The sequence below is a fragment of the Anabrus simplex genome, chromosome 2, assembly GCF_040414725.1.
Source record: "Anabrus simplex isolate iqAnaSimp1 chromosome 2, ASM4041472v1, whole genome shotgun sequence".
Taxonomy (NCBI): Eukaryota; Metazoa; Arthropoda; class Insecta; order Orthoptera; family Tettigoniidae; genus Anabrus; species Anabrus simplex.
This window is the reverse complement of record NC_090266.1, coordinates 330,214,455-330,240,822: the sequence shown is the minus strand read 5'-3', so window position 1 is coordinate 330,240,822 and position 26,368 is coordinate 330,214,455. Positions and strand designations below refer to the sequence as shown.

General features: G+C 38.0%; 1 protein-coding gene across 5 annotated transcripts in view; it reads left to right on the top strand.

Annotated features, from left to right (window-relative positions):
* Window positions 1–26,368, top strand: part of p120ctn (adherens junction protein p120) — a 914,089-nt gene that overhangs the window by 499,307 nt on the left and 388,414 nt on the right. The gene's annotated exons all lie outside the window — the stretch shown is intronic.

Below are 26,368 nucleotides of genomic sequence, written 5' to 3'. Positions count from 1 at the left end.
GGACTTCGAATGTATGCTTGTGTTCCTGTGGAAGTCCAGCTGGCATCTTTGGACTAAGTGATATAGTCTTCTCAAGCACTGAATTTATATACTCAGAGAGAAATTCCTACATAAAACGAGAAATATGATGGTTGGAGTTTTTTTGTTTGTTTTCAGAGCACAATGTTGTTAAGGTTGTCTTTTTCCATGTTGTTCAGTGATGCTTATTACTATACCCCAGACTTGTCTCAGGCTGGTCTTGAGTTTACCAGTGGAACGTGTAGTGGGTTAGTTGGTTCGTTGGTTGGATGACGTCTTAAGATTGTGGCCATAGTGCTTACGTCCATGAATATTAACACTAGAACCGCCGGAACATATTGTATACCTAGAACCGCCGATGCGTTCATTTTGACCGCTGTATTGGAATTATTATTTTTATTCTAAATACGTATAGTAACTCATTGTCATACTTTCAAATATGTGTTACTAAGTTTATAAAACATTAATTATGGGATCTAAAGCAGAAAAGAAACCAATTATTTCATTGTATTGCAAATGTAATATTTTCCTAATTTATTACAAACACAGACATGTTTCTCTAAAACACACTTATCTAATAAACAAACATTGCTTTTACTTCAAATTCTTTTAGTCTAAACTGTAAAATAGTTATTACACATTAACAGAAAAGAAAATTACTGTAACATTTTATTTAGTGTAATTTATGACCTGAAACATGTTTGCCAAATCCACGTACCACACCATATTTTTGAAACACTGTCTTTCTTTTCCTTTAGTGTATTTGCACACGCTGATGCAATTCTGCGTCTTTAGAAGCAGGAACTACATACCACGACCTTAGTTATGTCCTTTGAATAAGAACCACACACTTGCTGTTTGCAATTTCTGCAGGTAAAGTTTGTCTTATTCCAGCATTTCTTCATTTGGCATTGCCTCCTCTGTACATTTCTTTCCACAGGCTCCCTAAATTTGGGTTCTCTTTCCACATACTTAGGTTTCGATTCCATGTACCCCATACGAAGCTCCTCTGCTAGCTTCAGGATGTAATTTCGGCGACTGATCTTCTTCCCGGTCACTTTTTTGAAAATGATCCAGGAATTGATAGCTGCCAAGTCAAGAATATTATGAAATACATGAACAGGCCATCTTCGGGTAGCAGATCGAACAGTATATTTTCTTCCCATTTGATCCACCACGTCCACACCATATTTTGTATTGTTGTAAAAGTCTACTGTTTCGGGAATCCTTTTGGGATTAGCTTGAAGTTCAACTTCTGAGTGCAAAGTACTGTATAGAAGGACGTTCTTGTTTAGTTTACCTTGATAAACAGTAAGTGTGTCATTGGAATGTTTCAGGAGAGTCAAGTCGTAAAAACTAGCTTTCATAGCCTTCACAGCTTTAGGTATTTCTCTCCTTGATCGTCTAATGGTTCCAACAATACTTGTACCATTACTTTTCAACTTCTTACCAAGTTTCACTGTTGTAAAAAGTTGTCTGTAGTCACGTTTCGCCCCTTCTTTTGAAAGGGTTCCATCAACTTCATTACTGCACTTTCGGGAAAAGTCTCGTCACGTCCTCTGAGATCATCTTTTCCTAGGTAAGGAAACCCATTGCACAGAAACTTTGAGTCAACGTCCAAAGAAGCCAAAACTTAATTCCAAATTTATCTGGTTTGTTCGGCATGTACTGTAAGAATGGACACCTTGTTTTGCTTGGGAAAAGCTGCTCATCAGCCGTCAGATTTTCACCTGGAATATAAGTCAATTGACAATTTTCAGTGAATTTGTTCCATACTTTTTATACTAACGCCAATTTATCGGTCTTCATACGTTCTGATCTTGTAGTTCTGACGTCGAAACGCAAAAATCTTTGAATTTCTCGAAAACAATTCCTCCTCATTGTTTCACTGAAGAATGGTGGCCCCCACTTTTTAGACCAGAGTTCATCAAGTTCAATGTTACTGGCTCCAAGAACACCACGAGCATACACTAAGGCAATGAATGCCTCCAGTTTTTCTAAACTTACACTCGACTATTCATTACCTAGAACACGCTTTTCTTCCGTTTCCGTACAGTGTTTGATGTGTTTCAATATAGATTCATCAATAAAAAGACGCCATGCACTCGCTACACTGTCGTCAGAAACATGCCGCTTTGAATATGGAGTAGGTCCTGGATTTTCTTTCAAGATGTTGTGACAAGCCATCCTGCCAGGTGTAGTCTTCCCAAACTCCCCTACAGTCCACTCCGTGATGCCGTCTGTACCTAGTAACGTATTACTTGTTCATGGGAGGCTTGTGTTGATTTGTCCCCTCTTATTTCCAGCTTTTCGTATTACATTTTCTGCTGCTGTAATAGAACAATTGATAACTTTGAGTTCTCGGCCTATACCAGGCGTAATTGCAGTCTAAATGTTGAATTTCAGTACCAAAGTTGAAATGTTGGCATCAAGATAACGTATATCATTATTGTAACTTACCTGGTTCAACAATTTGGTATTCAGCATCATCTGAATCACTGCTTTCAGAATGGACACTTGGTTGGTAGTAATCTTCGTCCGTAGCTTCTTCTCGTAGGTCCTCTACATCTGGGTCACATTCAACTTCAGGCATATCATCCGGAATGTCATGCAGTAGAGTGAGTAATTCTTCATCGGTAAGGGACGGTGGTCTACGACCCATGGTCTGTGACAAGCTGACGAAGCTGTGGCTCCAGACTCCCGAGAGAGATTAGTGGACAGTTGTCCCAAGGTTGTGATTGGCTCACGGAGAGAGGAGGGGTGAGGGAGGCCTTGAAGGGGATTTTGAGAGCGGAAGAATGTTCACTACTCTCAGAGGAGAGTTTAATAATAATAATAATAATAATAATACTTTATTAACGGAAATACCATTTTACATAACAGTAGAGAAGTATAGAAAAAACACAGTAAAACACAGTGACCCATTAGCCCTCGTAGCCGCCTTTCAATAAATGAATAAAGAGGAAATTGACCAATAGCCGTGCATAGACTATCAGAGTTTCATTGTTGTGCTTACATTATTGCAGGGAGAGTAATTATAAACAAATTTTATCTCAACCAGAGGAATAAGCACATGTTCTAACACATTTTATTATGATAATCAATACAGCGGTCAAAATGACCGCTCCGGCGGTTCTAGGTATACTCGTTACCTACGTCCTGTCCAATGACGCAAAATTAATTAAATTTAATACGGATGATTCTGACCGGTAATCAGGAAAAGTCACTGAAGCTCTTTACATTAGGACAAAAAATGTGGTCAAATTAAGGCTTTGAAAATGTGTAGCGGTCATTTTGACCGCTCCGGTGGTTCTAGTGTTAAGTATCGGATTACTGAGCAGGACTGCTATGCACTTCTGGTCACGTAGATGTGAGCTTGCATTTGGGAGATGGTGGGTTTGAATTCCCTACTTTGGCAGCATTTAGTATGGTTTCCCATGGTTCCCCATTTTTACACAAGGCAAATGCTGTGGGCTATAGCTTAATTAAGGTTATGTCCACTTCTTTTCCATTCCTAGTCCTTACTAGGACTTTGTCTCTGAAAACCTTCCATATGTTAGTGCAACGTTAAAACAGTAGAAAAAAAAATTTAAAATCCCATATATTATTGAGGTAGGTATCTTCTTTTCAATTGAAATTGTGTTTATGAATTTCAGTGTCTTCTTTGTTGTCTAACATGAAAGTTTGATATTCTGCTCAGTATCTCGGTGTCTTGAAATTGTATCATAATGGTTTGTATTTGTATTACTTATATATTTGGCTACCACTGATGTTTCTGGCTTTCGTATTTTCAGTATTTTTTGTCTTGTGTTATTCCCATTTTCAAGCTGCATTTTGTGATTCCAATGTAAACTTGTCCACATTAAAATGAATTTTGTATATGGTGGTATTTCAGGTCATGTCCTTTGTATTCTCGGGGTTCCTGTTAAATAAAACCAGAGTGTCAGATGGTTTTCTGTGGTTTCCCATTTTCACATCAAGCAAATGCTGGGACTGCACCATAAACCCATGGTCACTTCCTTCCCACTCTTAGTCCTTTCCTATCCCATTGTCACCATAAGACCTATCTGTGTGTGACATGAAGCAAATTCTATATATATTTTAAAAAGTATGATTTTTATTTTTTTAATATTCATATGGACTTGTAGGTGGTTTCTGTTGAATTGCTTTCCAGTAGACTTTTAGTATGAACCATTATTTTGTTGATGTTCTATGGAGACGTCTTGTTATATCTTGCTTGTATTTGATCCTGTGTAAGGTGATGTTCAGGTGGTCTTAATACTAGTTTCATTTGTTGAATCCCCGTTCACACATTAGGTATATTTAACATGTTCCATGTTTTGTGAGGGGGATTTCTTTTTGTGAGAAGCATTATCGTCAGTCCAGTTAAAAATGTAATCTTTGCCCTTTCCTTGGCCATAGTGGTGGTGGTTTGGGTCTATTAATCTTATCTACTTTTACGAGTAGGCTTGCTATGTATTTTTTGACAAGCTTCCCTCATTATTTCTAATGATTAAGAACTTCCAGAGGAAGAAGACATTTGTTTGATTTCTTTCCTTTGTAAGTTATTTGCTGGATTGTATTGAATTGAGATAAAATATCTGAGAATTTTGGGAAAAGAGTTTCTTCCATGCCTTTCGATCACAAAGTTCACCAATGAAGTAAAACCAGATGCATTTGTAGTGAGCAGTAATACTGCAAGCTTGCAATCTACCAATGCCATGTTCCAGTGCTGGAATGATCTGCCCTCAGACAAGGGTAAAGATTGCTTTGCTGTGTTCCGGTCAGGTTGTAAACTCCCCATTCCTATCAGTGCCTCCACAGCACGGATGAAACTGCTTGAATTACACGTAATGAAAATCATTGTGAATCCGTATTGAAATTAATCTTATGATAAATGTAGAAATGTAAGAAATTTATTTTCCTCCACCTATTCAGTGTTAAAGTTAGAGTTAAATCCTCATTAAAATAAGAAATTGGTACATGTTTTGCCCTTTCCTGTGGGGCATTATCAGCCATATCATTACCTCAAACAATGTCAGGTACCTGGTTAAAATTGATCTAAAATCTACTACAAAATTGAATACATTAAAAAACTTCACTTAAAAAAGCCGTCATTATATGAATAACTTGATTTAATTACGAGGAAAAATGAACAATATCGATGACCTTGAGCCATGGTCAGTGTTGAATATGAATGAAAGTTTAAAAATATTGTTACAAAATGATGAAAGTGAGTATAGAGCAATACAAATGATTCATTCATGGCTGATGATACCCCATAGGAAAGGGTGAAACACATACCAATTTCTTATTTTAATGAGAATTTAACTCTAACATATGTATTGAATAGGTGGAAGAGAAATAGATTTCTTACATTAACATGGCTTGAATTGCCTGTAACATAATGGGCTGACTCAGCCTAAGCAAGGAGTCCTGCTATTGATTATGAAACAGTACAGATACCTACAAATATTTACAATGGAAATAATTACAACATAGATATAAATATAACAAATGTGCAGAAATGATGTCCCTAACACTTTTTCATCTACTTTCTTTGGGAATATATCATCCAGTATCACTGGAACTGGGGCCTGGATTTTCATGCTGTTTACCTTAACACAGAAAAAAACTCGTTCATAAAAACTTTCTCACAGTGTGGCAGGTGCTCAAGAGAGTGGCTTTGTGCAGTTCAATACACATGTGATGATGCAGATTTAATGTGGCCAGAAAGCTGTGCAAGCTTTTTGGAATAACGCAAGTACATAATACCACTATTGGAAATGTGATGACAGATTCTAGTTTCCATAGGCGTTGTATTTCTATTTCCAGTTCTGTGTGTTTTGTTATCATTGTGGCTATAGTTGCTTGCAGATTGGAGGTGTTTTCGACAAGCAGTTCCTATAAGGGATGCAGATGTTTTTGCTATGACGTTTAGAATAATATCTGGCCTGTTGTTGCTGAGCATGACTTCGGTTATCACATTTTGGTACCATAGAACCTAGTATGAAGAGTTTTCAAAGAGTGGGTGGAGGTGTATATTTCCAATGTGAAGTTAATGACTGAAAAAATTCACATTTTACAGAAAGTTTTTGGTGAATGGTTTTAGCTACCTGATCTTGTCTGTGCTTATTAGTTTGATCTTGGATGGCCAAAACAAATCCTCCTGTTTCTGGGAATAGACCAGAGTAGGTTAGCCAAACATGCAATGCAGACTTGTCGATATGAGGCTAACACGGTTCATTGGGGGGGGAGTATTGAGTATTTCCCGTGAAGAGGTTTTTACTTCCATGCGGCTGTATTCATCTCCTTTGTAGGTGTGGCAGATACAGACATTTCCAGTGACAATGGATTGAGAGGTGTGTAGTTTATATCAGCTGTGCAAGCAGCTTGAAGAAGACACGGTGTTTCAGCTCTGGAGTTAAAATATTCTTGTAGATTTGATATCTGATTGTTGTGTTTAATTTTCTAGGTGAATCAAATACAGACCAGAATTATTTTGTACAATTTTATTGAATCCACCAAAAAATACACAACAGGCACCTCATTTTGCTACTTAGTCTCCAGAAATTGAGACACATTTTTGCCACTGAATTGGCGACATTTTTTATGCCGTCCTCGATAAAAGAACAATGTGTGCACAGCCAGTTGTGCATATACTCCTCTACTGCTGCATCATCATGAAATTGCTTTCCTCTCAATTCTTCTTTCAGTGGTCCAAACAAGTGGTAGTCACAAGGTGACAAGTCTAGACTGTAAGGAGGATGTTCCTGAGGTGTCCAATGCATTTCCTCCAGCTTTTCCCGTGTTACAACAGCAGTGTGTGGCCTTGCATTGTTGTGCAGAAGAAGAACATCTCGGATTGGTAGACGGCGGCATTTGTTGTGATATGCGGCTTTTGTCACGCCCAAAAGGCAGCAGTAATAGGCTGCATTCACTGTCCTTTTTTCATGCAAGAAATCTGCAAGCAAAATGCCTTTATAGTCCCAAAGAACAGTTGTGAGCACCTTTCCAGCAGAAGGGAGTGTTTTGGCCTTGACTGGGCTTGCTGCACCTAGTTCCCACCACTCCATGCTTGCTTGTTTTGTTTCTGGGATGTAGTCATGAACCCAAGTTTCATCAGAAATCACAATGCGTCGCAAAAAATCATATCCTTCCTCCTCGTAGCAATTCGGATGCCCCTGACTAACATCCTAGCGGAATTTATTTTGTTCCTGGGTGAGGAGACGAGGAGCCCTCAAGGCAGACAATTTCCAAAGGTTGAGTTCATTGATGATGGCTTGAACACTTCCAAAGCTTATTGCTACGAGTAAAGCAATTTCAGTAATGTTTATGCGCCAATCTTCTTTAATGAGGTAACGTACAGCATAAATGTTGTATGCAATGATGCTCGTCCGTGGTTGTCCTTGGTGAGGCTTGTTTTCCACTTCTTCCAGTCGTGCCAAAAAAAAATTTGTGCCATTCATACACCCGGGTCTTTCAAAGAGCGCATCCCCAAACAATGCACGGAGCCTTCTCAAAATTTCCGAAGCTTTGGTGCCTTCTTTTGCCAGAAACTTGATGATGATGATGATGATGATGATGATGATGATGATGTGCTGTGCAATGGGCGTGTGAACCTCTTGCTCGCTCATTGCGTACTGAAGCGAGCGGTCGCTCTGTGATCAGTAACGCATCAAGACCTCTACTCCGGACATCCCCACCAACATCCTCTTGAAGCCCCACCCATTTTTATTCACTACCGGAGCTGATAATTTTAAATTCCGGTTTATATTTAATGCCCCTAGTACATTGGATAAGAAGTCCCTTCCACATTCTAATCTCACAAGTGTAAAATGTTCAGTTTCAGATTTAGGATGATGCATATGGTACCAGGTGAGTGAGACTGCTCTTTTCATTTGTAGCTGCTGAAGTTCCCTTTGGATCCATTTTATGATGCCAAAGGTGTGATGTGAGCAGTGATATGGCATATGTATTGACTGCTTTAGTAAGGTGTTTAGTATCCAGTCCTGCGATGTAGGGGGCGAAGCGTCCGCCTGTCACCCGGTGGCCCCGGGTTCGATACCCGGCCTGGTCGGGGTTTTTTAACTGTACTGTATATGATTCATATCCCTGGTCAGGGGACTAGGTGTTCGTGTCATCCTTGATGTTCCTTTCCTCACATTCAACACTTTACACTTCCGCCTTTTCCAAATACGCGCAGGTACACAACATATGGTGCAAAGTAGGGGCAAAAGATCTTCTTAGGTAGACGCCCCGAATAAATAGCAATTTTTTTTTTTTAAAAGGTGTTTAGTTGTCAGTTTCAATGATAATACTTCGCTGAGGTGTCGCAGAGAAATACACAGCACATTTCTCTTGATGTCGGCAGGTTTCATGCGAGTGCTGTTGTTATTACGGTATCCAAAAATTGTTGCCACAATTAGTGGGCGGCAGATAGGGAAAGAGCAAGCCCCACATTCACAGAAGTGTCCCCATCTCCGTTGATTAAATATACGTTTCTGTACATGATAAAATCTGCGTATGTTACATATATACAGTTTTACACCTTAGCATTGTGCAGGAGAACAGCATCTCAGATTCTATAACAATATACATGGTTATTACACTCTATTTTCCAGGCTGTGTGACACCCATTATGGTGCAGTATGCAGAAGACTCAATAATTTAGAGAGCCGTAAGAAATGATGAAGACATTAAATCACTTAGAGCAGATCTGGGTGGAGTGGCAGTACAGTGTGATGTAAATAACCATGTATGTGAGAGATAGGTTTTAAGGCCCTTTGGAGCCTTCACTTTGCAGCAAAATTGTTGTGGAGGAAGGTTATTCCAGAGTCAAGCAGAGTGATTGTTTTTGCGAAAGGAGAAAAGAGTGGGACGCCTGTTCTATGGACTGAGCGGTATGATAGCTGGAGGCAGTTGAAGGGGAACAGTTCAACAGTGCCATCCAGAGGTTTTTGAGGAAAGGCTAGGTCTATTTGGTTACATGAGTCGTTAAAATATGGTAATGGTTTAGTTGCAACTTTATTACCATTATGTTTAAATGGGTCACCCTGCTCGATGTTGGACAGTGCTTAACTCCTTCATGTTTCCTTGCTGATGGGATGCCAGGCAGGAAGGCCACATAGTAGAGCAGGTCGTATTATGGGAATATTATACCTCTTGGAATGTACTTTGCAGTGAATTGAACACAGGAAGAATTTTGCTGCACAGTGGAAGGCTATGTGTAGTAGGCCATACCTTAGCTTACACCTTTACATGTGTTTGCATTCAAAGCCATTTTATTTACATCACACTGTACTGCCACTCCACCCAGATCTGCTCTAAGTGATTTAATGTCTTCATCATTTCTTATGGCTCTCTAAATTATTGAGTCTTCTGCATACTGCATCATAATGGGTGTCACACAGCCTGGAAAATAGAGTGTAATAACCATGTACAAGAAAGGCTCACCGACCCATGTGATACTCCTGAGATTACCACGGTATTCCACCTACCAGGAATGACTTCAACCACATCACCAGTGTACCTTCGATGCCATATTTGCTAAGTTTTTAATGAGAGTCTTTGATGAGGAACTCGGTCAAGAGCCTTGCTTAAGTCGAGAGGAACGCAATTTACTTGGGAGATGTTAGTCTGTGCTAAAGAGTTCTGCCAGTCATCAACAACCCTTGTTAAAAGGATTGTGCAGAATTTCCATGTAATGAAGCCATGTTGGCTTGGATAACAGGTTGCATTCGCTTAGGAATTTCAGTATGTACGGTATTTAGGAACCAGGTGCTCGATGCATTTACAGATGCCAGACATTAATGAAAAAGGGTGGTAGGAGTCCACGTCTTCCTTATCCCCATCTTTGAACTCGGGAACAACTATTGCAGGTTGTACAGGGCACCAGCGCGTGTACACAGTAGTGGAGAATCCGAGCAGGTATCAAGCCTCGGCCTGTCGCAGCATTGGAAGGGGGTGGGGGGGCAGGTTCTCTGCAAGCTATCTCAGAACATCCTGTTCTGAGGAATGTAGGCTGGCGAGGCGAAAGAGACGGGGGTTGTGTTCTGTCCTTGGTATTATGCCCTTACCGCGTCCAGGGTGAATGACGTAAAAGAAACCCCGACCAGTCTCTCAGGGTTCATTGTTCTCATCTTTATAAATATATTTATTTTTAATGTGGGATCAAGACAATGCTGATACGCAATATAGTTCTATCATGGGCGTCTCCATCTGATGTATCACTGGGCCCCAAGAAAAGCGATAATCCAACAGCTTAAATCTATGTAGACTTACATTACTACAGAAAATTTTAAATAATATCCCATATAAACTTTAACTGCCATTATTTATTCAAGAAATAAAAATGTTGATAAAAGGAAATTAAATTCAGAAATTAATTAATGTTTGGTCAGCTGGTTTAAAATAATTGTCACTGATCATTATTACCTGCGTCGATCATTTTAATATCACAATTGAAATGAGCTGTTAACTTTCATACAACATTCACAAAGGAAAGTGGTAAAATGCACATCTGCATGGGAAATTATTGGTTACATTAATATAATACAATTATATTTTTCTGTATACACATTAGTTTTTATCACTGTCACTTAGGACAAGCTCTATTCATCTTGTTTTGTAGTATCTCAGGGTAAGCTTCCGGATAATGATAAATTTCTTATTTAACAGCAAAAATCTGCTTCTATTCGCATTGAAGTTACTATGTTAATCAACCTTATGTCTTATTAATTCACTTTTCAACGTAAATCAGTCGGTAATCAGATTCTCATGTATGCCTAAATATATCAATACGGGACCTCGTGCAAATTATTTTGATATCTAGGGAACATTATTCTCGAAGTCATTATGTGATATCTATTCAGTTATGTTTATTATACAATGCGGTAATAATCATCCATGTTAACCTATGTATACCATTATTATTTTATGAAAATGTGATTTTAAAGTAGAAGTACCAAGTTAAAAATGTCCAAGTGAACAATTAAACAATCTTATATGGATTCCTTTTGATGATCTTACCATACCATAATATCTCATAAATGTGAAACCACGTCATCATTATCAGTAGGATATGAATTCTCGAACAAATACAATGTCATAGCATCTTGAACATATACAAATTTAATTTGCGTCAATAATCTGTCCTTTCTCTTCAAATTTTCCATCTTCATCTCATATATATAATATATAAGTCAATACATTCCTAATTTCTTTCATATAATACGTTAATATCTTCATCATTACTCATTTCATATCATCTCTCTTCCTATTCTTCCAAATATTGTGCATATATAACTCATTTTACTATAACATACAATTTGTTTATTGACAACTACCTACTTGATACCATATGGTATCGCAACTTCAGTGCAGATAAAAAATGAGTTTAATCACTTGTAATATAAATCAATTGATGCACAAATAACCTTATTCTCAATTATTCATATAATTAGATCAATATCTTCTTAAATAATACTAACATGTCTTCTCTCTGCCGTCATATCCATATCTAATATTATCCTAATTCATTATGATAACATGTAACCTCTCTATTAACATATCGCTTGGCTTATTATCGAAAATCCTAAAAATATTCTGCTCATTAACACTTCATAAATGATATGGCATAGCATGTTGGAATTCTTTGCTTTAATTGAAATATCATTATCTTATTACTACATTGCATTCCCTAACTGGGGTTAGTCTTGTTTCTTAAGAAGACTACCTCTTCCCTTATATCAATATGATAGGTAATCACTTGCGAATATCTAACACAATTTAGGTCACTCTGACGACAATAACGATACAACATCTAGGCTTTAACTACAGATGGGTTACCTTTGTTACTATCTACCAACATATATACATTTTATTTAAGAAACTTATGTTTTTCCTTCGCTTCCGGATTGATATCCTCATTCTTTCACCCTCCACAGCTCTGGGTGCTGGTCATCCTGTTTGGCGGGTTCTTGAATTGCTCAATTGAAAAGACAACACACATTGGTGAAATCAGCTGTAACATATTGACGTTTTCAAAGCCTTTTAACATAACTTAATTTTTACATTCCGCTTAATATTGCTTTGTGAAATTTCAGTTGCTATTAGACCTCCAATATGTTCGCAATTATTTCGCTTTTATCTCATACAGAATAGCATTATCAAATATTAAACCTTGATGCTGCATTATACTGAATATCTTCTTCTGTAGTCAAGGCTTTGTCCTTGAAGTTTTCAATGCCATCACTAACCAATTCTCCAGTTGTGTATTTTAATATGCAATACGTATTTAATTAATCTTCGCATATATTCTTGCATTATATTGTTATTTAAACATTGTAAATTACCTTTCTTTCTTAAATTCTCTTCCTTTTCAATAGTGTTATATTACTTAATCAGCTCCTAGATCGCAATACGTCCGTTCACTTGGATTGCTTTTTCATTTGTCTTTTTAAGTGTTGGACTTAATAATTGGAATTTTTATTTTGTCTTTACCACTGCCATTATGATCTTATACATTTCAACTTCACATTATTCTGAATTTCCTTGACATTTTATATAATTTATTCATTCTGTTTAACTTCATTGGCACTAATCGCATTCATCCCGACTCAATTGAGTTTTATTTCTGGAATAGTGGAATGGCACAGTATCTTGTTGCTTGTTGTTTTAAGGGGCCCAACATCGAAGGTCATCGGCCCTGGCACAGTATCAGTGTGCCTTCAGTGGTGTCTGGTGGAGAGAAGTCATTTGTGAATTTACAGTTAAACGGGTTAGATATGCCCTGCAATTTGGAAAGGGCAAGTCCATTGTGTTTAAAGTTCTGTGGTGCATTGCTGCCACCATTGCTCCTGTATGTATGATGTGTATGATCCAGAGGAATGGCAAAATCAAAAATAAAAGAAATTTATCTAACTTTCCTTCTTCTCTCCACAAATATTCAGAGTTCTTCCTCTTGGAGAGGAAATTTCTCTAAATGGGAAGTCGTACAGACCTCTGCTCACAGGCTTTGGGACAGAAAATACAATCTAGTATCATTTTACCTTTCTACTGCAATGGAATGTATGAGATATGGAAGATAAGAATTAATTTTCCTAGTCTTTCTGTTGCAAAGGATTATTTGGTAACATGAACACTGTAGGACACAAGAACATAAAATAATGAATATTTCTGTTGTTCGTCGTTGGATCAATTTCTGCTGCATATGAGATCACAAATTTTATTTTCTACAAATTTTGTTGTGTAGCATTTATTGATAGGACAAGAATAAGGCATGATCGAAAAGTTTCGGTTTGAGGGCGTTGCTACAGCGGACATGCAACGTAGCGCGACTCCAATGCAGGTATGTAACCACAGATATGTAGTCAGAGTGATTAGTGTGGCAGTATTGTCGATGTGCGTGCATAAAATGCAGCCACGTGAACTATGGTGAAGTTATTATCAAATGCGTCCAAACAAAACCAACGAGTCGTTATTCTGTTCTTGGCTGCTGAAGGACAAACACCAGTGGACATCCTTCAGAGAATGAAGACTGTTTATTGGGCAGAATGTCTCTCGAAAACCACCATTGTGGAATGGTGCACCAAGTTCCATGCAGGTCATGTTTCGACACAAGACGCTGATTGATCCGGGAGGCCAGCCTTATCCATTACGGACAACAACAATTCAAGTGGGAGACACTCGAGCACCCGTCTTGTAGTCCTGACCTCTCCCCATGCAATTTTCGCACTTGTGGTCTCCTCAAAAAGGCCTCGCAGGGTCTACGCTTCCTGTCGGATGAAGATGTGCAGTAGGCGTTATGGATTTCTTCACACAGCAGGACACAGTGTTTTACCTCACGGGGATCTTCAACCTGGTCTGTCGGTGAGGTGAGTGCCGCAATGCTCACAGCGATTTTGACTGATTGGCATCCCAATTCAGGACTCTACAGCCATCAAACAAAAAATTTCTGATCGCCCTTTTATTAATGGAGATATTTGAGAATTAATTTTTAACTTTCCCATAAACTCTTATTTCAAGCAGTTTGAATAAGATGGTTTATAGCCTAGATTGTAGTCAGCGCCTTCTCCTCTGACCTTAAATACAGATTTTCATTGAATTCTGTTCAGCCATTTCTCGTGATGCAGTTATGTTGAAAATTTAAAAAAAAAACTTTTCTTCTTATTTTGGACATGACCGCACAAATTCCATACTTTTTTGACCGAAGTAGAGACAAAACTCTTATTTTATTTATAAAGCCTATGTGCTCACAAAAATTACATTCTTCCAAATTAAAAGTTGTGCTATCTTACTACAACATGGTCCAATACTGGGACAAATTTCTGCAGCTTCTTATAGGGCAAATAGCTCAGTACATACTAAACTCCACCCATGTAATTCAGAAAATGAAAGAACAAGAATCTATTGTAATAGTATTTGTTACAGGAATACCGTCGATCACAGACGTGTAAGAAGTTGCTGGGGTGCATGGGCAGACAACGAATTGACCAGAGCATAAGTTAATGCACAAAATTTTGAAATATTATTTCTTTCCTTTAAAAGAAAATTGATAGAAAATTTGGAATAAGTAACACACATACGTTCATTATAGACCGTTATGCCTTTCAGCGTTCAGTCCGCAAACCTCTATGAATTTACTGAACATCGCCACAATCCTCTATTTGTGGCCTCATTTAGTTCTGTACCTCTTATCTTTAGATTGTTAGAATCATTCTTGTTACTTTCATGTCTGTTACTTCTAACATAAGAATAAGATATCCCGAGTCCACCCAGCTTTCACTCCCGTAAAGCAAAGTTGGTCTGAAAACAGACCAATATAAAGATAGTTTTGTCCGGGAGCTGACTTCCTTCTCACAGAATACTGTTGATCGCAACTGCGAACTCGCTGCATATTAGCTTTACTACACCTTGATTCAATCTCACTATATTATCACCCTGAGAGAACACACAACCTATATACTTGAAATTATCTACCTGTTCCAGCTTTATATCACCAATCTGACATTCGACTCTGTTGAATTTCTTACCTACTGACATCAATTTAGTCTTCGAAAGGCTAATTTTCATACCATACTCATTGCACCTTTTTTCAAGTTTCAAGATAATAGACTGCAGGCTTTCCGCACAATCTGCCATTAAGACCAAGTTGTCAGCATAGGCCAGACAGCTTACTACATTTCCCCCTAAGAGAATCCCTCCCTGCCACTTTATACCTTACAGCAGATGATCCATGTAAACTACGAACAGCAAAGGTGAAAGATTACAGCCTTGTCTAACCCCTGTAAGTACCCTGAACCAAGAACTCATTCTACAATCAATTCTCACTGAAGCCCAATTGTCAACATAAATACCTTTTATAGCTTTTAATAATCTACCCTTAATCCCATAGTCCCCCAGGATGGCAAAAATCTTTTCCCTCGGTACCCTGTCATACGCTTTCTCTAGATCTACGAAACATCAACATAACTGTCTATTCCTCTTCTAACATTTTTCAATTACCTGGCACATACTGAAAATCTGATCCCAACAGCCCCTTTGTGGTCTGAAACCTCACTGGTTTTTATCCAGCTTCCTCTGAACCACTTCAAATTTGCCAGTGAATACTTTGCCTGGTATACTAATCGGCGAGATACCTCGTTAGTTGTTGCAAACCTTCCTGTTCCCTTGCTTATAGAGAGGTGCAATTACTGCTCTTTTCCAATCTGAAGGTACCTTACCAACACTCCATGCTAATCTTGTTACTCTTTTCATCCCTGCCTTCCCACTATACTTTACCTTTTCAGGTCTAATTTCACCTATTCCTGCTGCTTTATGACAGTGGAGTTTATTTACCATCCTTTCCACTTCCTCAAGCGTAATTTCACCAACATCATTTTCCTCCTCCCCGTGAACTTGGCTGTTCGCAACACCACCAGGATGATTTCCTTTTATGTTAAGAAGATGTTCAAAATATTCCTTCCGCCTCTCCGGTGATTCCCTGGGATATATTATGAGTTCACCTGAATTACCCAAAACACTGTTCATTTCCTTTTTCCCTCCCTTCCTAAGATTCTTTATTACTGTCCAGAAAGGTTTCCCTACTGCTTGACCTAGCTTTTCCAGGTTATTTCCAAAATCTCCCCACGACTTCTTTTTGGATTCAACAACTATTTTTTTTTATTTTTTTTTTTGCTAGGGGCTTTACGTCGCACAGACACAGATAGGTCTTATGGCGACGATGGGATAGGAAAGGCCTAGGAGTTGGAAGGAAGCGGCCGTGGCCTTAATTAAGGTACAGCCCCAGCATTTGCCTGGTGTGAAAATGGGAAACCACGGAAAACCATTTTCAGGGCTGCCGATAGTGGGATTCGAACCTACTATCTCTGCTATCTTTGCTCTGTTTCTTTCATCTATGTACAATTCCCTGTCTGCATCAGCACTCGTTTGGAGCCATTTCTGATAAGCCTTCTCTTTACGTTTACATGGTGCTCTCACTTCATCATTCCACCAAGATGTTTGCTTTTTCCCATCTTTACACACAGTTGTTCCTAGGCATTCCTTTGCTGTTTCTACTACAGCATCCCTGTATGCCACCCATTCTCTTTCTATATCCTGAACGTGCTTACTGTCTACTGTTCAAAACTTCTCACTAATCATATCCATATACTTATGGCTAATTTCCTCGTCCTGGAGATTTTCTACCCTTATTCGTTTGCAGACAGATTTCACTTTTTCTATCTTAGGCCTAGAGATACTTAGTTCACTACAGATCAGATAGTGGTCTGTATCATCGAAAAATCCTCGAAAAACTCGTATGTTCCTAACAGACTTCCTGGTTTCGAAATTGGTTAAGATATAGTCTGTTATGGATCTGGTACTCCTAGCCTCCCATGTGTAGTGGTGTATAGCCTTGTTCTTGAAGAATGTATTCATAACTGCTAAATTCGTACTAGCACAGAAGTCCAGCAAATGCTTCCCATTCCTGTTGGCTTCCATATCTTCCCCACATTTACCAATCACCCTTTCATATCCTTCAGTTCTATTTCCAACTCGAGCATTGAAAACGCCCATTAGCACTATCCTATCATTGCTGTTGACCCTGACTATGATGTCACTCAATGCTTCATAAAACTTGTCAACTTCATCCTCGTATGCACCCTCACATGGTGAATACACTGAGACAATTCTCTTCATAATTCCTCCACCTGCCAAGTCTACCCACATCATTCACTCATTTACGTGCAAAACAGAAACTGTTGCATGCAGTGGTATTCCTGACAAACGGTCCTACCCTATACTCTGCCCTTCCCTTTCTAACACCTGTCAAGTACACTTTATAATCACCTATTCTTCCTCGTTATCTCCCCTTACCCGAAGATCACTTATTCCTAGCACATCTAGGTGCATCCTCTTTGCTGACTCAGCCAGTTCTATACTTTCCTTCTTCCATAAGCCACATTAATATTGATAGCTCCCCTATCGAATTCCATTTCATTCGCCAAGTTGTTTTCAGAGAGCCCCTTGCCTGTCAAATGGGAGTGGGACTCCGTTACTCCCATAGGTTGGAGGCTTGCTTAAAATGTTCCGAGCTCGGTAAATTCATGAAGCAGGATGCTACCCTACTTGCACATAGTCCAAGTGATGATCTCTCCTCTAGTGGGGTAAATGTAGAAGAAAAATTAGAAGTTAAAAGACTTCGCACGCATCAACCTAGAGATTTTAAGCTTCATCAGAGTTTCGTGAATCAAGAACATTTGCGTTATCTTTGTTTGACAGGGACACATGGCTGACTGTTTATTGTGGGGAGATGGGTGCAGGGAAAGATAAAAGACAGATTTCCTCGTGCACATTTCATCCACTGTTACGCTCATCAGCTAAACTTTGTAATAAAGAAAGCGTGCTCTACTGTGAAATCAGTGAAGTTGTTTTTCATCAATATATAGTGCTTTTCATTTTTTTCTTCTTCTTCTTCTTCCAAGCGCACTGATTTATTGAGATCTGTCTGTGACAGTGCGGTTGCAAAAACTGTAGCAACACGCTGGAATTTTCATAGCAGAGTTGTTATTACTGTCTCCAACAATAACGATTCTCTTCTTGAGTGTTTTGACACCATTCGAAATGATGATGGTTGGGATGAAGTTACAGTTAGAGAGGCAGTAGGATTAGAGAATCATCTGAATGTTGAGAAGTTCCTGTATTTTCTGTAATTTTTTAATTCCATTCTGATACACGTTAACATTCTGTACAACACACTGCATAAATCATCAACCGATGCCCTAAACGTTCATACTGCAATTCAGCATTTCGAAACTGCAATGAATAACATCAGAAGGAATTTACCTGAGTTGGAACGAAATTCTGAACACCCAACAAAACCTGCACGGAAAGAAGTGAACGTAAGTGCTGATGCTAAGGAAGCCTGTGACATAATTGTGAATCAGATGAAACACCATTTCGAAGAAGCGCAGCACATACAGTGTTTTTCTTTAATTGATCCACAATTTTTCATTGAACATAATGTTGGTTTTCCTATGGTATTTGTAACCAGTGCAGTGAACAATTATCCCATGCTTAAGAGGGATAAGTTAGAATGTGAACTAACTGTGCTTTAAAGGAATGATACAATTGCGAGTGTAACAAGTGTACTTTCTCTTTGCACCCTAATGAAGGAAAACAATCTGGAAACAGCCTTACTAGAAGTACACAAACTATCAGATATAGTACTTACAACCTCAATTTCAACCGCGGAATCAGAACGTTGTTTCAGTACTCTAAAACGAGTTAATACTTATCTAAGGAACTCAATGGGACAAAGACGTTTAAATGCATTAGCTGTGCTTACTATTCATAAGGACATCATTGCAGAGATTTGCGGAATTCAACCGAAAAATGATTGATTTGTTTGCATCGCAGAAGAATTGACGAACGCATTCCCTTAATAAATAATTTAACTTTTAAAGTATTTTACTATTAGCATGAATTGGAATCAAGCAGGCTTAACTGTACTGATACTGTCAATAAAAAGGTAATTACAATGTTTAATTTGTGTGTATATACCACAACAGAAGCAACAAAACCTACATAAATAATAATAATAATAATAATAATAATAATAATAATAATAATGAAAATGAAATTCTACAGCCTGTTTCCAGTCACTCGACTGGGGCAGGAATGGAATGAATGAAGCCCCTATCTACCGGCGAGGTTAGGAATTGTGCCAGCTGCCGAAGCCTGTCGCACTTCTTTGGGGCAATGATTAATGACTGACAGATGAAATGAAATGATATTGGACAGTGTTGCTGGAATGAAAGATGACAGGGAAAACTGGAGTACCCGGAGAAAAACCTGTCCTGCCTTTGCTTTGTCTAGCACAAATCTCACATGGAGTGACCGGGATTTGTACCATGGAATCCAGCTGTGAGAGCCCGGCACACTGCCCCCTGAGCCATGGAGGCTCTAATAATAATAATAATAATAATAATAATAATAATAATAATAATAATAATAATACCCACATTAGCCCCACCTGCCATCCGAGTCACGAGCCGCTACTTGACTAGGTCATTGTTTTAGGATGTTATTTATTTTGTTTATGCTGTGTGTATGTATTCAGAGTCTATTTGACGTAAGACTTCAAAATTTAGATTTATACGGGTTATAGGCCTACAAGTCACAATTATTGAAGAGGTTAGAAATTCTCTGTCGGTAGCTAGGCCTATAATAACATTTACATTATAATACTTGTCGCATAAAATAGTATAGTCATTGTCTTGAATAATGTATGTGATGACTGTAAAGTTAGTCTACATTTAAATTAAAAAATTAACATTACCATATTCCAGGTTAGGTGGTTTTACATATCAGAATATACAACACAGTATCATCAAACTATACTGGTACATATAAGTGTACATTTATACAGATACTTATCGGTGTATATATAATCTTAACACACGCAGAAGATTGAAATAATATGATTAGTTAACCGATGGGTAGACAGAATTATATTACCTAGCTCCATATTTATGTTAACATAATATACTGTTCCATTTTACGTGTGGTACTAATAGAAATAACAAAAACCTTCTCTTTAGTAGTGAAAACAAGCAACTGTCGTGGTCCCCTGTTTGTGTATAGTGCTACGGTTTAATCCCCGCAATGATGAATTAAATATTAGTATCACTATACAATAGGCCTATAGTTTGAGACAATACTACTTGTTGCTCGGTGAAAAGAAGCAGTTATCTTGATCCCGGAGTACTTGTATTCAGGACTCAATTATTGACCCCCCCACTGTTCCATCCCTGTGATGTGAGACTAATTCTGTGCCCCGGTTTGGTTAGTACTGGTAGATATCCGCTGTATTTTAAACATTGTATTTGCTCCTGTCGGTTTTGCGAATATATTATTATCGTTATCATTACCTTCTTCTTTTCCTGCCACTCTTCCCACAACTGTGGGATTATGGGTGAGAACTGCGTTACACATGTGGATTTGGTCCTGTTTACAAAGGAAAAAATTATATGTATCCTCCTAATTCAATACAAAACATAATTCCATCATTAGATTGAGCAATGAAATTCAAACATGTTTAGACTTATTTGAGCCATCTTCAGTGAAATAAGGACGGGGGGGGTTAAAGTAATCTACATAATACAAGCTAAAAATGTGCCAAAAATATAATGTAGGAGCAAATGAAAAACAAAGGAGACATGACGGTAATAAAAACAACAACAGTATACTATATTTACATCACTAGAAGGAGCAATAAATAACTCGCTAATTCAGCGGGGAAAAAAAGTTATTAGGTGTGTTTGCCTTATTTTAAATGGTCGGGAGGGCAATGACAAAATTGAGAAGCTATACAGCTTCTCAATTTTCCTAGCCAACATTGGAAACAATCTTCGAGAATGGGACCGCTAAATTGAGAAGAAATTGAGAATGCTGATTTTCTAAAATTTTTAATTCATCAGCGTTTTTTCTATCACTTATTACGTACATTTCACCTGGCACGTTGTCTCCTCTCAAACTTGGTTTATCAAGCTTTTTCACTCCCCTCCTAGCCATTTGTGGTGATGGTGTTCCTACGAAGACAGACTGTCAACCTGAATTTTCAACACACTAATTTCGTCCTATTTTTTGAATTGTTATCAAACTAAAAAATTTTAGACTAAGAGGTCCGCAACTTCACTATTAGCACTTACTGCTTTGTATCCGTCTGTATCATTTATTTTATTTTATTTTATTTTATTTTATTTTATTTTCTTCTTAGGTTTAGTACACTTTTTGGATTCAATTATGTTATATATTAACCTTTTTTTCACTGAATTTGTCACAGCGAGTTATTTATTGCTCCATCTAGTGATACAAATATTCTATATTGTTGTTGTTGTTTTTATTTCCGTCATGTCTCTTTCATTACGTTTTTAGCATATTTTTAGCTTGTATTATGTAGATAACACCCCTTATTTCACTGAAGATGGCTCAAACGAGTTGAAACAAGTTTGAATTTTATTGCTCCATCTAATGATGGATTTATGTTTTGTTTTGAATTAGGAGGATACATTTAATTTTTCCTTTGTGAAGTGGAGTTTTTAAGGGCGAAAAAATCCAATCAGCACCCCATATCTTATGATTTCAGCGTGTAAAAGATCTGTGGTGGCACATTTGTTGTTCACCCAACAAAATTAATTATAACTTGGCCATAGAGGCCCAAGAGAGATTCGATTTACTCTGCTTCCTGGTAGGCCTAGTGTAAAACGGAACATCTAAATTGATGAGGAGGCAGCCAGATGGTGTGGAATTAAAATGCCTACTCACGGTAGCTGAGGCCGTACTACTGCTACTGCTACTACTACTACTACTACTACTACTACTACTACTAGGCTTTTAATGTGATCCTTGGGATGAGCATGAATAGTTTGTGGAAGCCTGCAAATTCAGTTGCGTGAAGTGATTTATCACCAACAGAGGTAATACTTCTCCGATTGCAGAAGATATGGTAACTCTAAGCATACATATATGGAAGATTGTTCAGTTTGTAGCCATCAGATTTTCAAGGGTCTTCGCCTTACACGATACCTAGCCGCCACCACCACCTGTCCCATTCTGTTGGAACTCCAGTACTGCCAGCGGTGTGAACAATCGTAGACATCAAAGTTTCCATTGAAGCAAACTCCATTTGGAACACAAGCATGGGAATTCTGTTCCATTCATTCGTGCAAGCTTTCCACAGACCATCCTGGGTGCATCAATGGTGATATTGGAGATGTCCTTTACAACAGTCCAAATGCACAGAAATCCATTGGACTTGCATCAGGACTCTTCACATGAATGTCATGAAAGTGATTTACACAAATACCTAATTCCAGTTCAGTATTCTGATAAAAACTCAGAGATCTATGGTAGTATGGTAGTATGACTTGAGACCGTGTCCTTATAAATCTGCACCTGGCTTGATTCTGTTCCATACAGTTGTGGAATATCTGTCCGACAGATAGGTGTAATGTATTCCTGGGGCCTGTTCCATGAATGAACTTCGCAACTTTTCTTCAACTTTGCACTTTTCACTTCTTGCAAAGTCTTTCTGTTCCACCATGATCTAGGTTGTACTTTTCAATTTCTTCGCAAAGTGAAAAGTCTTTCCGAATGAGTGATCCGATCAAGTTTATTCCATGAGCTAACTGTATAGGCCAAATACTCTGTTTGTAATGCTTTACTTTTCGCGGCGAACTTGGCGGTATAATTGTGGTACCGTTTAAGTTTTTATAATGGAAAAGAAAGGTTAGTATTACAAGAAGCTGTCTGTGCTGGAAGTTGTCAAGGAGAAACGTGACATCCTTTTTGACAACTTTAAAGATAACCTCTCAAATGATGACACATGTCATTGTTAACGAGAGTACCATCAACACATCTACATGCAGAAGGAAATTCACCCTTCATTAGAAATCCCGTCGCTATATTATGTGGATTATCGGGCCAACCTACTGTGAGATAATATTACATTTACTGTAACATCTATGACTTTGATAACAGTTCTGCAAATAATTGATTCCGATGTCCCATGCATTGCTGCTACACCGTGCAGCTGGGCACCATTTACTAACCAATGTACACATATAAGTATTTCTTTTTCGGAAAGGAATTGACTTCTTTTTGTTGCATGTTTCAATAAATGACCGATAATTTCAAGAATATAGTCAGCCTGTGTTGGGGTAAAACGAAATCACTCGCGAAAGTCCGTCGAAGTGAGGTTATGGAAATTAATCTTGTCTTTGTATGTTCTCTTATTGTATTCTTCATCACTGTCCTCACTTGATGCTAACAAAAGCTCACGTCGTTAAGTGTTTATATCACTAAACAAAATTCTACGCCGAGAAACTAGTGTACTGTACATACTTATTAACAGATGAAAAGGGAATCATCTCTTTGCAAGATTTATGAAAACTTTTCACTTCATTTCTTTGCACTTTGCATTTCTGTACCAACGGAGGAACATAACAGGCTTGAAAAGTGAAAAGATTCCTAACTTTTCAGTTTTCACTTTGCAAGTTAAATCTGAAAAGTGATGGCGGAACAAAATCTGAACTGAAAAGTGCAAAGTTGCAAAGTTCATTCGTGGAACAGGCCCCTGGAACTATCTTGTTTTCAGTTTCACATTTTTTTTTTTTTTTACGTTATGTGTTGGAGTCGGTGGATTTCTTGGCACGCAAATAGGGGGTTTCCCCAGTGCACTGCGATTAACACTTTTCCTAGGCAATTATTTCACCAGGGGCTCCTGTTGTGTGCAACGGGCCACAATAACTTTTGCAGCAGTCACCCTGAGTGTTAACCCATTCTCCGAACACTGTTTTGCTATATATGTGTACAAAAAACGAGCATGGAAAAGAGTGATAACATGACCCCTCCCAATAACGGTTGATTTTACGCACCTTTTCAAGACACTCGCTCACTTACGAAGTGGAAGTAGCGTTACACAATTGGTCGGGTGAGGACTGAACAACCTTGTAACGAAATTGTAGTAATTATAGTAAGTAGCTTCCTGTAGAAGGACACCCATGAAGTTGTGTGATAGGACATGTATTCTGGTTAATAACAATTGATCCATATTGAAAACCACCTACAATCATCTACTGGGCCAGTGAATTCAATAGTTCTGCTGATTGTCGATGTCCATCCTTTATAAGATTGTAAAACTTCACATCCAGTAAACGCGTATTGTAAGTAACTGCAGTCATAATTCTCACTGGTGGTATTCTACGCCTACAAGTTGACAAAGTGCCATTTAACTTGATAAAGTTTTTTTTCACACATAATATTAATATTGTATACTTTATATCTTTAAACCGTCACTACCGATATCAAAGATTTACAAAGTTTAAAAATGTTTTTGTTTCATCACATATTTTAGATGTTCTGTACCTTTTTTTTTCCAACTTTGGTTCATTGTAATGCCTGAGAGTGACCTCATGCTTAAGGTCGAAACCAGTCCCATTGATATTTTTAATGAGGATATAGCCAATGATTTTTTAATTAAAATATGGTTATAATCTCCTTACAAAGGAAATTGAATATGCTCTCCTATTCAATACATACTAATCTAACATCTTGTAATAGTTACAATCTCATTAATAATTGTGTATTGAATAGGTGGACCCCCTTTTACCCTTTTAAACATTGAGTACTTGAAAATATGGATCAATACAGAATTTATATCATATGGCATCATAAGAATTGGCTCATATCCACGTGTCGTTTCTCCTGTTCATCTTGTAGTCCTGGTAGAAATATATTTCACCAGGGGGGGGGAAATACAGAGCAGGCCAGGTTCTTCCAGATGTTTCAACTTTTCATTAATCACTTTGCTTGAAACAGCTGTTGTTCTTGTGTGGGTGCTGACAAGAAATGCCCTTTCCTTATGATATAAGACATGCATAGAATGTCCTCATGCATCTCAGTGCACTTTATGGTGTTAGATATCTATGGCAGTGGTCCTCGTGGACGTTCTGGGATTCTCCACATGTTGTAAGAACTAAGGCATTCTCATACTGTCCGAAGGCTGTGAAGGCTATATGCACATGGCTATGTGCGATACATCGCTGCCAGAGGCTTCTAACTCCTTCGGAACTTTGTCCACAAATTACCTGCTGGCTTTCAAAAGCCACGCAATCTCACCATCAGTGTTTTATGTGTATCACAACAATCACAGCATGCATTTTCATCTCTTACCTTAGCATGGCATTGATGCTTGAAAAGTTAAAAGTACAGCAATTAATTTTCACCTAACTGCAGGCGCTCAATTACATGTCCTCAAATACCTTACATACCCGGATCATTTTGTCTAATTCATGGACTTCTTTAATATCATGAGAGATGAAAAAATATGTGATCCCCTTTATGTCAAATAGGAGTATTAGCTATATCATTTCTGGGAATGGTCAGGTAGGACAGTATACAGTAATGGCAGAGTAAACTATTTACTTTTCCCTAACCGTTTACAAATTTTCATTGCATTTTAGAAATTTTTCTGTGGGAAGCTCTCCACTCTGCACGCTCCTTACTTTGTACCTTAACTAACACTTCACTATATGTATGAATGAATGTTCGTTCATCCATATTAGTCTGGTAAAGGACTGTTGGCTCACTCATGGTTTATTACTGCTGAATTTTCAGTATATGAGACGCTAGTGGAAGACGAAATGCTGCTTCATGAGATTAGAGAATAGGCTTTAATTGGCCTGCCATGTGGAAGAGAAAGAACTGTATGAACATGAAATGAAGGAGGAGGAGAAGGACCTCTATCTAGTGCCAACCTTTCGGAGACTTTAATAGTAAATCCATCTCCTCAAGGTCCTCAGTCCTGAGGAGGAGCAGATTTCACCCCTTCCCAGCTCGAAGATGAGAATGCAAGATTACTGGCCCATAGCAAAATAGGAGAGTTTTAGAATCACGTAACTTTAGGCTTCTTTAAGATTACAATCTTAAAATGATTGAAAGAGAATGTGACGTTTATTGCTTGTTATCGCATGTTAATTGTTCATTCTTTAATTCTGTGTTGTAGTATTGTTTTAATCAGTTATGGTAGAAACCTCTTATATAATAAAATCTTTCAGAAGGTCTCCTGCTTTATGGCAGTGCCGAATTTTGTGAGATACAGATAGTTTTCAAGCAATTAATATACCAGCATTCACTTGTTCATGTTGTTTCTTGGATATTCACTACCTAAAACCTAAAATTCTGTCTGAAGCAAAATTGAATGATTTATTTTTTGAAAGTTGAATGTTAATGAGACTTACATACATTCAACTTTTGGTTTTACAAGTTGATGACGCTTCCATAACCAGTGGTTGGTTATAGTTTT